We start from the raw sequence: 11,428 nt of genomic DNA, 5'->3' as shown, positions 1-11,428 counted from the left end.
TGCGGGTAGAAATCTTGGTGTGCCTCGAGAGTAATCTTGTCTTTTTTACCCAAAAATTCGCGTGTCGCCTCTATAATTTTCTTGATTATTTTTGGCTCCACACTCGAGTTTTTTGACCAAGCACCATCGAAATTACACTTTAACCACTCCGAGGGTGATTGACTCAATTTTTGTCGGTCATGAGACCGCGATACCTTTGGTTGTTTATGAAACTGCTGGAAAGAAACCATCCACTCCTCTGCTCGCAGCACCACCTCAATGCACCCTAAACTCCTCTCCATATCAAGTCGTTCCGCACCTTCCACAAGCTCCAAAAAACCATCAGCAATAGCAAATTATATTCTCAACCTTTTAGGCCTCGTCTGGTATAGACGATTTGATTAGAAAGAAAGGGCTTACTTCACAATTAATTTCTTTCTAAACCCAAAATAAAGAGTCATTCATACACCCTTTCAACATTTCCAGAGTTTAAGGGTTAGTTTGGAATTGGTGTGATGTGCAAAAAGTGTTGTTTTCAAAAGCAGAGCTGCTTCTGCTTTATACTTTTTTGAATTTATGATGTTGATAAAAAATAACACTTGTTTTTTTTTTTTTCATTTACCAAGCACAACTTTAGCTGCTTCTGCTTTATACTTTTTTGAATTTATGATTTTGATAAAAAAAAAAAAACACTTTTTTTTTTTTTTTTTCATTTACCAAACACAACTCTAGCCTAAACTTAAAAAAAAAAAAAATTGTTTATAAAAAAATGTCAATCACCATCCTCCATATTTACTCATTGGTCTTGGCCTTTCATTTTTGGTGGAGCTTTGGGTTCAAGTTGATCTTAAGCCAAACCCAACATATTAGAAACATTACATGCAAATGCAATAGAAAACAAGATAGTGCTTTCAACTTGTCAATTTCTACTTCTCACATGCTCCTCTTAATTTTCGAACAACAATGCATACAGAGCAGAAAGGTGGTACAACTAATGTAGTGAGGATCCTCACTGGGAATCTTCAAATCGTGTCCGTTCATTGTATTTCGTGCGACCATAAATCATTTTAAATACTTTTATTTAAAATTAAATATGAATAGTATCTAATAAAAACTGACCGCATGATGTACGATGAACGGACACGATTTAAGAATCTCCAAGATGCTCACAAAGAGGATCAGGAGAGGATCCTCATTCTAGCTAACGTTGTCTTTGTGTATGTGGCAGAAAATCATTGGTCGACAGAAGCAAATTGTTGAAATTCGCAGAAAAGGAACCAGATCATGATCGTTCATTATATATCGTGCGGTTAGTTTTGGTTATGTACTATTTATATTTAATTTTAAATTTTAAATTTTAAAAAATTTTATGACCGCACGATATACGATGAACAATCATAGTCACTAGATTTCTAAGATCCCAAAAAAAAATCCAACCGACAATCCTTCTTCGAAATTTGCATCCATATGCTGGCAAAACGCCATTTGTAGACCTTCTCAACCAACCACGTATTGTTCCATTTTATTATCTTACGCAACAAGTCACAAAGCATTCACTTCATTGTCTTCCATAAAAACCCCGAAAACCCGGTCCCAAATACAAGACAAAACAAAATAGTTTACCCAAAAAAAAAAAAAAAACAAAATAGTTTACCCAAAAGAAAAAACCAAAACAAAATATCTCCGACGACTCCGATGGACTCTAAACCCTCCAGCGAAGTATCATTCGAGTTCCCGACCGTTTTCCGAATCTATAACGACGGCCGAACCGAGAGACTCAAGGGCACCGAAACCGTCCCACCCTCCACCGACCCAACAACCGGGGTCCAATCCAAAGACATCGTCCTCTCGCCACAATCCGGGCTCTCTGCCCGTGTCTTCCTCCCCAAGCTTCCCGACCCGACCCGCAAACTCCCTCTCCTTATTTTCATCCACGGCGGTGCTTTCGTCATCGAGTCCCCCTACTCTCCTCTCTACCACAACCACGTCGGGTTACTGGCTTCCGAAGCCAACGTCGTGGCTTTGTCGTTGCACTACAGGCGTGCCCCGGAGCACCCACTCCCCGTTGCTTTTGAAGACTCCTAAGATGCAGTCCAATGGGCCGCGGCCTATTCCTCTGGTAACGGGCCTGAGGCCTGGCTCAACGATCACGTTGACTTTGACCGTGTTTTTATAGGTGGTGACAGCGCTGGCGCCACTCTGACGCACAACGTGGTGCGCCAGGCCGGGCTCGATGGGTTGACCGGGGCAAGGATAGTGGGGATGATTTTGTTTCACCCCTACTTCATGGATGACGAGCCCGATAAGTTGTTGGAGGTTATTTATCCGACATGTGGTGGGTCGGATGACCCGAGGGTGAGGCCGGGCAACGATCCGAAATTGGGAGAGATTGGGTGCGGGAGGGTGTTGGTTTTTGTGGCTGAGAAGGATTTCTTAAGGGACAGGGGTTGGGCATACTACGAGGCGTTGAAGAAGAGTGGGTATGGTGGGGTGGTTGAGATTGTGGAGAGTGAAGGGGAGGACCACGTGTTTCATTTGTTCAACCCAAGTTGTGACAATTTTGTGGACTTAGTGAAAAAGGTGGTTTCTTTCGTAAATCAGGACTAAACTACCCGCCACTGCCGTAGCGATCGAGAAGATATTGGATGCTGTGGTGACAGCTTCTTGAATTAATCACACAATAACGGTTAGATGTTGTAATTTTTATGTGTTATAATAAGAATTATCCATTGTATTATAGACTATAGATATACAAGCATATATTATTTTCATCAAAGTTTCAGTTTTATTAAAGAGAACTTCAACGAAAAATTCCCGATATTTTTTAGGGCACCAAAATTGCATGCCATTGGTAGTCTTTCATTAACGACATCCATAATTTGGACGCTATAGATTTTTATTTTTATTTTTATTTTTTTGATAATTTTTACTTTACTATCCTTAAGTTTTGCCAAAATCGCACTTTACTATACTTATTTTTTTGTCTCACTTTCATATACTTCTGTTATTTTTCCTATCAAGTGTTATGTTAAGTGATCCATTTGTTTACAAACAAGAATACTGAGAAATTATACTTTCATTGATAAGCAATCATAACCTTATTTTCTCTCGTTCTGGTGAGAGTTCTTTTCTCTCCATGAGAACTTTTTGCATTGTTTGTGTGTGGGCTTTCCCAATCTGATTTTAGTTCAGCTGTCGTCCCTAGCTGTGATCAGCATCGGCGACAACCTCTAGTTCAATTCTCATCTATTTTGTTTATATTTCCCATGCTATATTTTGATCCTCCATCCCATCTGTTGTTGTTTTACCTTGCAATTCTAAACCCTGATCTTCAAATTATCTATCCTTCCTCCCCTTCATCCATGTTTCAGACAACTAATTTCTCCCACTTCTCCTATTTCTTTCCATTATGTTCTCGTTTCTTTTTTTTTTTTTTTTTTTTCTCATCCCTTAAAATTGCTTCATCCCCCCTTGTTTTCACACCAATCTTGATATGCAACTACATCTCTTAAACACGTTTTGATGTGGATTTGCCGGAAGGTGCATACAGCTCCGATTCGGGTGTTTACACCACCACCACCTTTTACTTGTGTGACTTTGTTGGCATGGATGCATGTGGTTTTCCCATCGGCTTCCCTATCAGTTTTTTTCGTGCTTTGGTGGCGGATCGTTAAGTGTTGGTTCAAGGATGATGGAGCTATATGTTTTCCTCTTCTTGGGAATTTGTCTGATCAGAATTTAGGTTGCAAGATGATGGAGAATATGTCGTGTTATGGTGATGGCAGGGGTATAATTATTTATGTTGATGCACAAAATCAGTGAGGACTTTGGTACAACAGAAAGTGTCAAGTTTTTGACCTTCACTAAATTGCTCCGGTCACCAGTGTGGATAAGTATGTAAAGAGATAGGGACAGGGAAACAAACACAAGATGTACGTGGTTCACCCAGATTGGCTACATCTATAGAGTAGAGGAGTTCTCATTAATTGTGAAGGGTTTACACAAATACATAAGTTCAAGCTCTCATTTAGTGAGTTCTAGTGAATAGTTTAGTACAAATGCCATTAGGGATTATTGTGGGAGAATGATTAATTTTTATAGAAGAGAGTTTCTAGCTTTGTTTTGACATTAACACGTGTCATGCTATGATTGGCCTCTGATTTTGACACGAGTTGTGCTGTGATTGGCCTCTAATATCGACATTTGTCACGTTGTGATTGGCCTTCTGGTTGGAGGGAAACTCTTGTGGGTCTTTGACGGTATATTGTTGATTGGTGCTCAGTAGTTTCGGGATTGGTCAAGTATGGTACAAACAGTGCTCTCCTAAGTTCCCGAATTAGGGAAGTGTTGGAAGTATGCCCACAAAGCCACTCATTTGATGTAATAGCTTTTTGGAATACTTATTGTGTTAAACTTTTATATGTTTAATAGAGGGCAAAGCTTATTGTTAATCACTATTTATAGTATCTTGTGTTTAAGCAATAAGGGAATCCAAGGAATGTATTTGATCTAAGAGACAAGTGATTTAAGTTAGTTAAATTAACGAGACCTTTCTCTTATGTTCATTCCTAAAACGTTCCTAGCCATAGGATTGCCAATTGGGCATTGACAATCCGCTAAGGTTAGTATGTGTTATGTCGACTCAAGCGTGAGTATGAACTAGTCTCAAGTCATTTGGTGTTGGACACTAAGGCAAACACATAGGTGCTCGAAAGAGTAATCGAGTACACTGAACAACGATCAAACGAGAGTTCAAACATACATGTCATGTGAGAACTCGATAGTTGCAATATGCAAAGTAGTCATTTGACCTGAGGCATCATTGATGTCTAATGGTTAGGTCCTTGATCTTTGATTATGTCAACGACATTCCATTGGAGTGTCCACAACATTGTTGGGGTCAAGCTATCTAGTCATGTAGGCATATGAATGCACAACAAGGGATCTCTAACCTTCCATGGTGGAAGGAGAATACTCTAAGATATGATTCGAGAGTCTTTGGCCAAAGCATATGAATATGACTAAGGAAGTTTGTTCCAAATCTTATTCAATTGAATCATATAGAGAAGTATCACATTGGATAGTAGACATGAAACAAACTATCACTTAAACAATGTGATTAAGAGTATTGTATTAGAGAAGGACCGTATTGCATTGTAGTTGTAACTGGATAGGTTCTCCAACCACTTCTACTTAGCTTGGGTAACCATGACATGCTGCTAGGCGTCACCCATGGTTTGTGGAAGCCCTAAAGATTAGCAAACACTAATTTTAAGGGAGAATTGAAATGTGGTTTCAATTCACAATCGATCGTTAAGAGTAACATCGCCCACTACCTCGCTAATTGGAACCTAATGGATCGTACACCGAGTAAGGATATAAGTGAAGAAATTATATGAAATGGATAAGCAATTAAATGGTTTAATTGAAGAATGGTCAAGATTAATTAAATAGTTAATTAATTATACGAAACGTTCGTATTGGGCGTTTAAGTTAGTTTTGGGCTTCGGGGCACAAAAACGTTTTGGTCCACAAGGCCCATTATGTTTAAGTTGTATGACAACTAAAACAAAATGGGAAATTAAGCCCAATAACAAATGGAGGCCGGCCATATCAAGGGTAGTGGGAACTTTTGCTTAATTGCAAGTTTGCCACTAACCTAAGAGATGAAGTATAAAGTCATCTTTATAGCTTTGTTTCTCATTAGGGTTTTCTAATTGAATTTGGGTGAAACATTTTCTCTCATTTTCTACATAGAGGCCAGCCACTTAGGGGAGGAACATCTAGCAATCTTTTCTTCCCTAAGTCATCCATTTCATCTTCACACTACATCTTTGGTGGGGAGACTTAGAGACACCAAACCTTTGGTGTTTTGGAGAACAAATCCTCAAAGAAGAAAAAGGAGCACTAAAAGGGAGGAAATCACAAGGAAGATCCAAGGAGCAAGGAGGTGACTTGAAGGCCCTCCACTTGGGTGAATCCCTTGTGCAATCAAGGATGAGCTTCAAGGGTAAATAATCTCTAAATTCTTATTCTCTTTAATATTGTTAAAGAGTCTTATGGTTCACCATATACTAGGCTTTGAAAGTCATGGGTTTTATGAATTGTTTTTGAATGCATGCCTACTTTAAAGTGTTATTAGTTTGCATATGTATTCAAATGTTCTTACATGTTCTTAGCTAGGACAAAATTTTTCCTTCAGGAAGCTCCTTGGTTGAGGACTTGTAAGATCCAAGCCATTAAGTAATCATGAAACTTCTAAGTATTGAAGCGTGATATCATTTGCATTTGCCTCTGCCCTATAGGTAGATGTGGCCTATTCTCTGGAAGTACTTTTCCTCCATCCAGGAATGATATCTTTAGCTGATGTTGACGCACAAGGTAATGTATCACTTTCATTTAAAGCTTACTTGTAGTTTCGGGCTTGGTCAAGTGCGATACAAACCCTATAGTAGGAGTCCCCCAAGTTTCTGAGCGAGGAGATTTGCCCAAAGAGGTAACAAACAAAGTAAGCAATCAAAGTTCTAAGCAATCAGTCTTAGATTGGAAGTTTTATTTCGGGTTTTGGCTGATTGTTCTCATTCTCCTTGTTTTGCAGACCGCAACAAGGACAAAGAAAAGGACATGGATAAGAGATGATATGAGATACTTTTTTTTTTGAAGAAGTAACGGATGAATCAACACGTGTTATTGTACTTGTTGACTTTCAATAGGCTTATTCTTGAACTGGGTTGGAAGGTTTTCCGATTTCCTCCAAATGAGCGAGCAGACTCAAGAATTTGAGGGTTAAAACAAGTCCGTCAAATCTGGAGTAGGTTCGATCCTGATGATATGGGATACTTCTGCTGTTGACAAAGTAGTAGATGTGGTATGGCGATGCTTTGTTCTTCGGCGACGGTGCTAGCAAAAGGCTGTTAAAGCTTCTTGATCTCTTCAATTAGAGTAACGATGTTGAGCTTGAATTTGACTTAGACTCCTTCGTCTGGATTGTGCGGTTTTACAGGAAGGGCGTCGTGCTGTACTGATCTGTTCCAGCACATCGTTGAACCTTCTACTTTAAACTTTTGTATAGCAGAAGTGGTGTGCAACCTTTGCATTTAAATGGTCCTTCAGAGCATTACTTCTCGGCGACTCATCCATGCTTGGCGACTTCAGTGTAAAGAGGCAATATCGTACTAACTGTTCTGAGGTATTTGTCGAAGGAATTCATGACCTTAATAACAGTTGAGGATGAGTACTCGAGAGCAATGCTAGGCAAGCAACCATGCAAGGGTTCTGGGCAATCAGTTCCAGATCAGAAGTTTGATTTCAGGTTCCGACTGATTGCTTCCTTTCCCTTTGTCTTGCATGTAAAAGAAAGGGCAAATGAAAAGACAGGGAAAAAGCATGATATGGGATACTCTTGCTTTTGACCCTGATGATATGAGATACTCTTGCTCTAGTGTGGCTGGTTGGCAGATATATTATCGAGGGGGAAGAAAACAAAGTATTTCGAGAGGCTATATTAGGAGTGCCCTTTCAGATATGAGGAAGGGTTAAGCATTTTTTGCAGGTCTGCCTGGCTATTGAGGATGAAGGTCGACATATATAGGAATTCTTCCAACAATAAGTAGTAATGTTGTTCCTTTACCCTTCTCGGTCATAACAATGTAATGAGAGCTGCAAGGTTCACGTGTTTTAACTTTGTCAGAGATCTTTGACAAAGTGGTTCACGTTACCTGGAAAGCTGATGTTACGTGTGAAAAGTGTCGACAATTTTTATCCTAGAAAATCCGGCTCTCGAGGTTCGGAGAGCAGTGCACCTTCGATTTCTGGAACTAACAATCCTGCTGGGGATCTGGTTCTCGAGATTCGGAGAGCGGTGCCTCTTCAATTTCTGAGCAAGCAATCTTGTTGGGGATGTAATTCTTGAGATTCGAAGAGCAGTGTCTTTTCGATTTATGAGCAAGTAATCTTGTTGGGAGTGCTTTCTCGAATGTGAGGAAATGTTGGGCATTTTTGCAAGTCTGCTTTGCCACGGAGCATGGAGGTTGACACATATAGGGATTTTCCAGTTATCAAGCAGTGGTGCTGTTTCTTTACCCTTGTGGGTAATAGTAGGGGAGCTGGACCTTCAAAATTTACGTGTCTTAACTTTGTTAGAGTTCTTTGGCAAAGTTATCCTTGGTATCCGAGGAACTGATGTCACGTGTGAAGATTGCTAATAAATTTTACTCAGGAAAATCCGCTTCTCGAAATTCAGAGAATGATGCCTCTTCGATTTTTGAACAAACGGCCATGTTACCCTTTCTTTTATAAGGGCACTAATTGTGTTCAAGAAGTACGTTCATAGAGTTACTGCTTGTAGGAATTCCTTCTTTATTTTCGTACTTCTGAGATTTATTGGACCTATTTTTCTTTCATCATTTCTGAAAATGTCTGGCCCGTCTGACCGTCGTTTGGACTTAAATGCTGTGGAAGACGTAGCCATGTCTCCTCAAGATAACATATGGCGCCCATCCTTCTTATCGTCTACTGGTCCCCTTACCATTGGGGACTTTGTGATGAAGAATGACATGATCGCTGCGATGGTGGTCAAGAATCTTCTCACTCCTAAAAACAACAGACTACTTTCCAAACGGTCTGATGAGTTGGCCGTTAAGGATTCTCTGGCTCTCAGTGTTCAGTGTGCAGGTTTTGTGTCTAGTATGGCCCAACGCCTATTTGCTCGAACCCGCCAAGTTGAATCGTTGGCAACTGAAGTGATAAGTCTCAAACAAGAGATCAAATAGCTTAAGCACGAGAATAAACAGTTGCATAGGCTCGCATATAGCTATGCTACGAACATGATCCGAGGGTTAGATTTTAAATGATCATCAGAGGTTTATGAGTTTGTTCGAAAGGCATTTATTGCCTTCGTCCTCTGGGGCTGTACCACGTACTGAAGCTCCAAATGATCAACCTCTGGTGCCTCATCTTTCTGGGGTTCTGCCTAGTACTGAGGCTCCAAATGATCACCTTCAGATGCTTCCTATTTCTGGGGCATTGCCAAGTGCTGAGATTTCTCATGAGCAAACTTTGTGAAGGCCCCTTCCTATTTGTTTGTTTTGATTCATGTGTATGCACGTATTTGTAATTTATCGAAGATACCAATAAATAAGCTTTACTTCATTCAACATGTATTAAATACACTAAGGCATCCTTCACTAAGTTCTTTGAATTTTTTCTTTTGTTGGAGTTTGCAAGTTGAAACTTCGTGTATGGATCCTGTAGATTGAAATAGTGCTCCTTTAATTTCCCAAGTGAGGAAAGCTTCTTAATTGGGGACTTGAAATGTCCAAGTCACTAAGAAGTTGTGAAACTTCCGAGTATCGAGGTGTAATAGCATATGGTAGGAGTCCCCCAAGTCTCCGGTCGAGAGAGTTGATGAAAGAGGTGTCTTGCTAGTAGTTAAGTTTCCAAATTAAGAAAACCTCACCCTTATCTTTTCTAAGTGGTAGTTCAAAACCCTTTCTTTATATTTTTTTTGAAGGTTGTTAAGCCCAAGGGAAAAAGAGAGCCCTAGCCCTTTACAACTTTTTTTTTTTGAAAATGGTAACCAGGCCCGAAGTAGAAGGCCCAGTCTTTGACTAGGTTTTTCTGTGCCCTAACTACACAGCAGGTCATGTGCTTCTTCCTCAGCCTGTCTATCTTCTCTGCGCAGCTCCCATTGTTCTCCTTTGTAACTCTTCAATATAACACCATCCTCTGTAGGTTAAATCGCAAAGCCATCTTCATGAAAGTTGTTCCTTAACTTGTGAACTACAACATATCCAAAATTGAGATTCATCGGAGCAGTACAAATTCAGAAATCCAGGCATGATGAGTGACTGTGCATCATTTATCTGTCAACCGTCAGACCTGTTGTGAGTTTCGAAACTCCATTTTCTCTTGCTCAGATCAACATACTTTCTTCATCGAAGTTGTTCCTTAATTGTGAACTACAACATATCCGAATTTGAGATCCATCGGAGTAATACAAATCCAGAAATTCAGGTATGATGAGTGATTGTTCATCATTTGTCTGTCAATCCGTCAGACCTGTTGTGAGTTTCGAAACTCCATTTTTTCTTGCTCAGATCAGCATACTTTCTTCATCGAAGTTGTTCCTCATCATCTCTTCCATAACATATAAAAAATTCAGAACGAACTAACGGTTAAATACTTCTAGATCTTCAAAACATCACAATAACTTTGAAATCTGCAGGAATCCGACTGTCATGTTTGGGGCTTCAACACTCTAATTTCCTTTGCTTAAATAGAAACAGTTCCTTCTTGAAAGTTATTCATCTGCTGAAGAACTACAAGATGTTCAAAATTCAGCTCCACTGGGGAAAAGCAAAAGTTGCAGAAATTTGATAGATGAAAGGAGACGGAAGAGGGAGAGAGAGAAATAGGCCGCTTGGGTTGGATTTCTAGTTTGGGGGAGGTTCCAGTTTTTGTAGCACCTTCATTGCTGGTGAATTTCTTGTACTTTTGTTCACCATTAAATTTGGAACTTTGACTTGTTATTTACTCTGTTATAATATGTTTGGAAACATATAGAAATAAATAAATAAGAAAGAGAATCTTGGGACCTTGTGGGTGTAAAACAAAAAATGTTTATTTTTACCCACGTGTTTTTGTACAGATTCAAGAGAATCTTGGGTTTTGTGGACAAAATTTGTTTATTTGGAGCAAGGATTTGTGTTTGGAAAATAGTTTAATAGGTATGGTTTATTGATTGTAGGTTTTTGGTTGGGTATATAGCTTGAATGATTGAAGCTATTTTAGAACACCAAAGTTGATTTAGCTTCATACTATATTGATCAAGAGTGTGTGAAGCTTTCAAATGTTTTAGTGTTGAAGTTTTGTGGATGAAGCTTTGTAGGTGAATCTTTGTGGTTGAAGCTTTGTAGGTGAAGCTTTGTAGTTGAAGCTTTGTGGTTGAAGCTTTGTGGGTGTTGCTTTGTGGGTGAAGCTTTTGTGGGTGAAGCTTTGTGGTTGAAGCTTTGTAGGTGAAGCTTGGTAGTTGAAGCTTTGTAGGTGAAGCTTTGTAGGTGAGGCTTTGTGGGTGAAGCTTTGTAGGCGAGGCTTTGTGGTTGAAGCTTTGTAGGTGAAGCTTTGTGTTGGTCACCATAAATTGGTTTTGCTTCACACTGTCTTGATCAAGAGTGTGTGAGGCTTTTGACATTTGTAGTTGCCCTTGATTTGTTGAGGCTTTTGTTGGCACCATAAATTGGTTTTGCTTCACACTATCTTGATCAAGAGTGTGTGAAGCTTTTGAGAATTGTAGTTGTCTTCCATTGACGAAGTTGCTGTGCTCCCCCTCTTTTTTTTTTTTTTTAAGATAACTCCCTAGCTTGTGTGGAAGTTTGAAGACTTTCCATGTGGGGCTTTCTCATGATTTGAATTTGGATTTTGAAATTCTTTGGTCCTGTTGAAAGGATAA

At 39.5% G+C, this 11,428-nt stretch overlaps 1 pseudogene; it reads left to right on the top strand.

Moving 5' to 3' along the window:
• Window positions 1–1,237: 1,237 nt before the first annotated feature.
• LOC125468384 lies at window positions 1,238–2,716 on the top strand (annotated as a pseudogene).
• The last annotated feature ends 8,712 nt before the right edge of the window (window positions 2,717–11,428 follow it).

The sequence above is a fragment of a genome, unplaced genomic scaffold (genome assembly GCF_019419815.1).
Source record: "Pyrus x bretschneideri cultivar Hongxiangsu unplaced genomic scaffold, Pyrus_bretschneideri_v1 Contig10, whole genome shotgun sequence".
NCBI lineage: Eukaryota > Viridiplantae > Streptophyta > Magnoliopsida > Rosales > Rosaceae > Pyrus > Pyrus x bretschneideri.
Note: the sequence above shows the minus strand (reverse complement) of the source record. Positions and strands in the feature narration are given on the sequence as shown.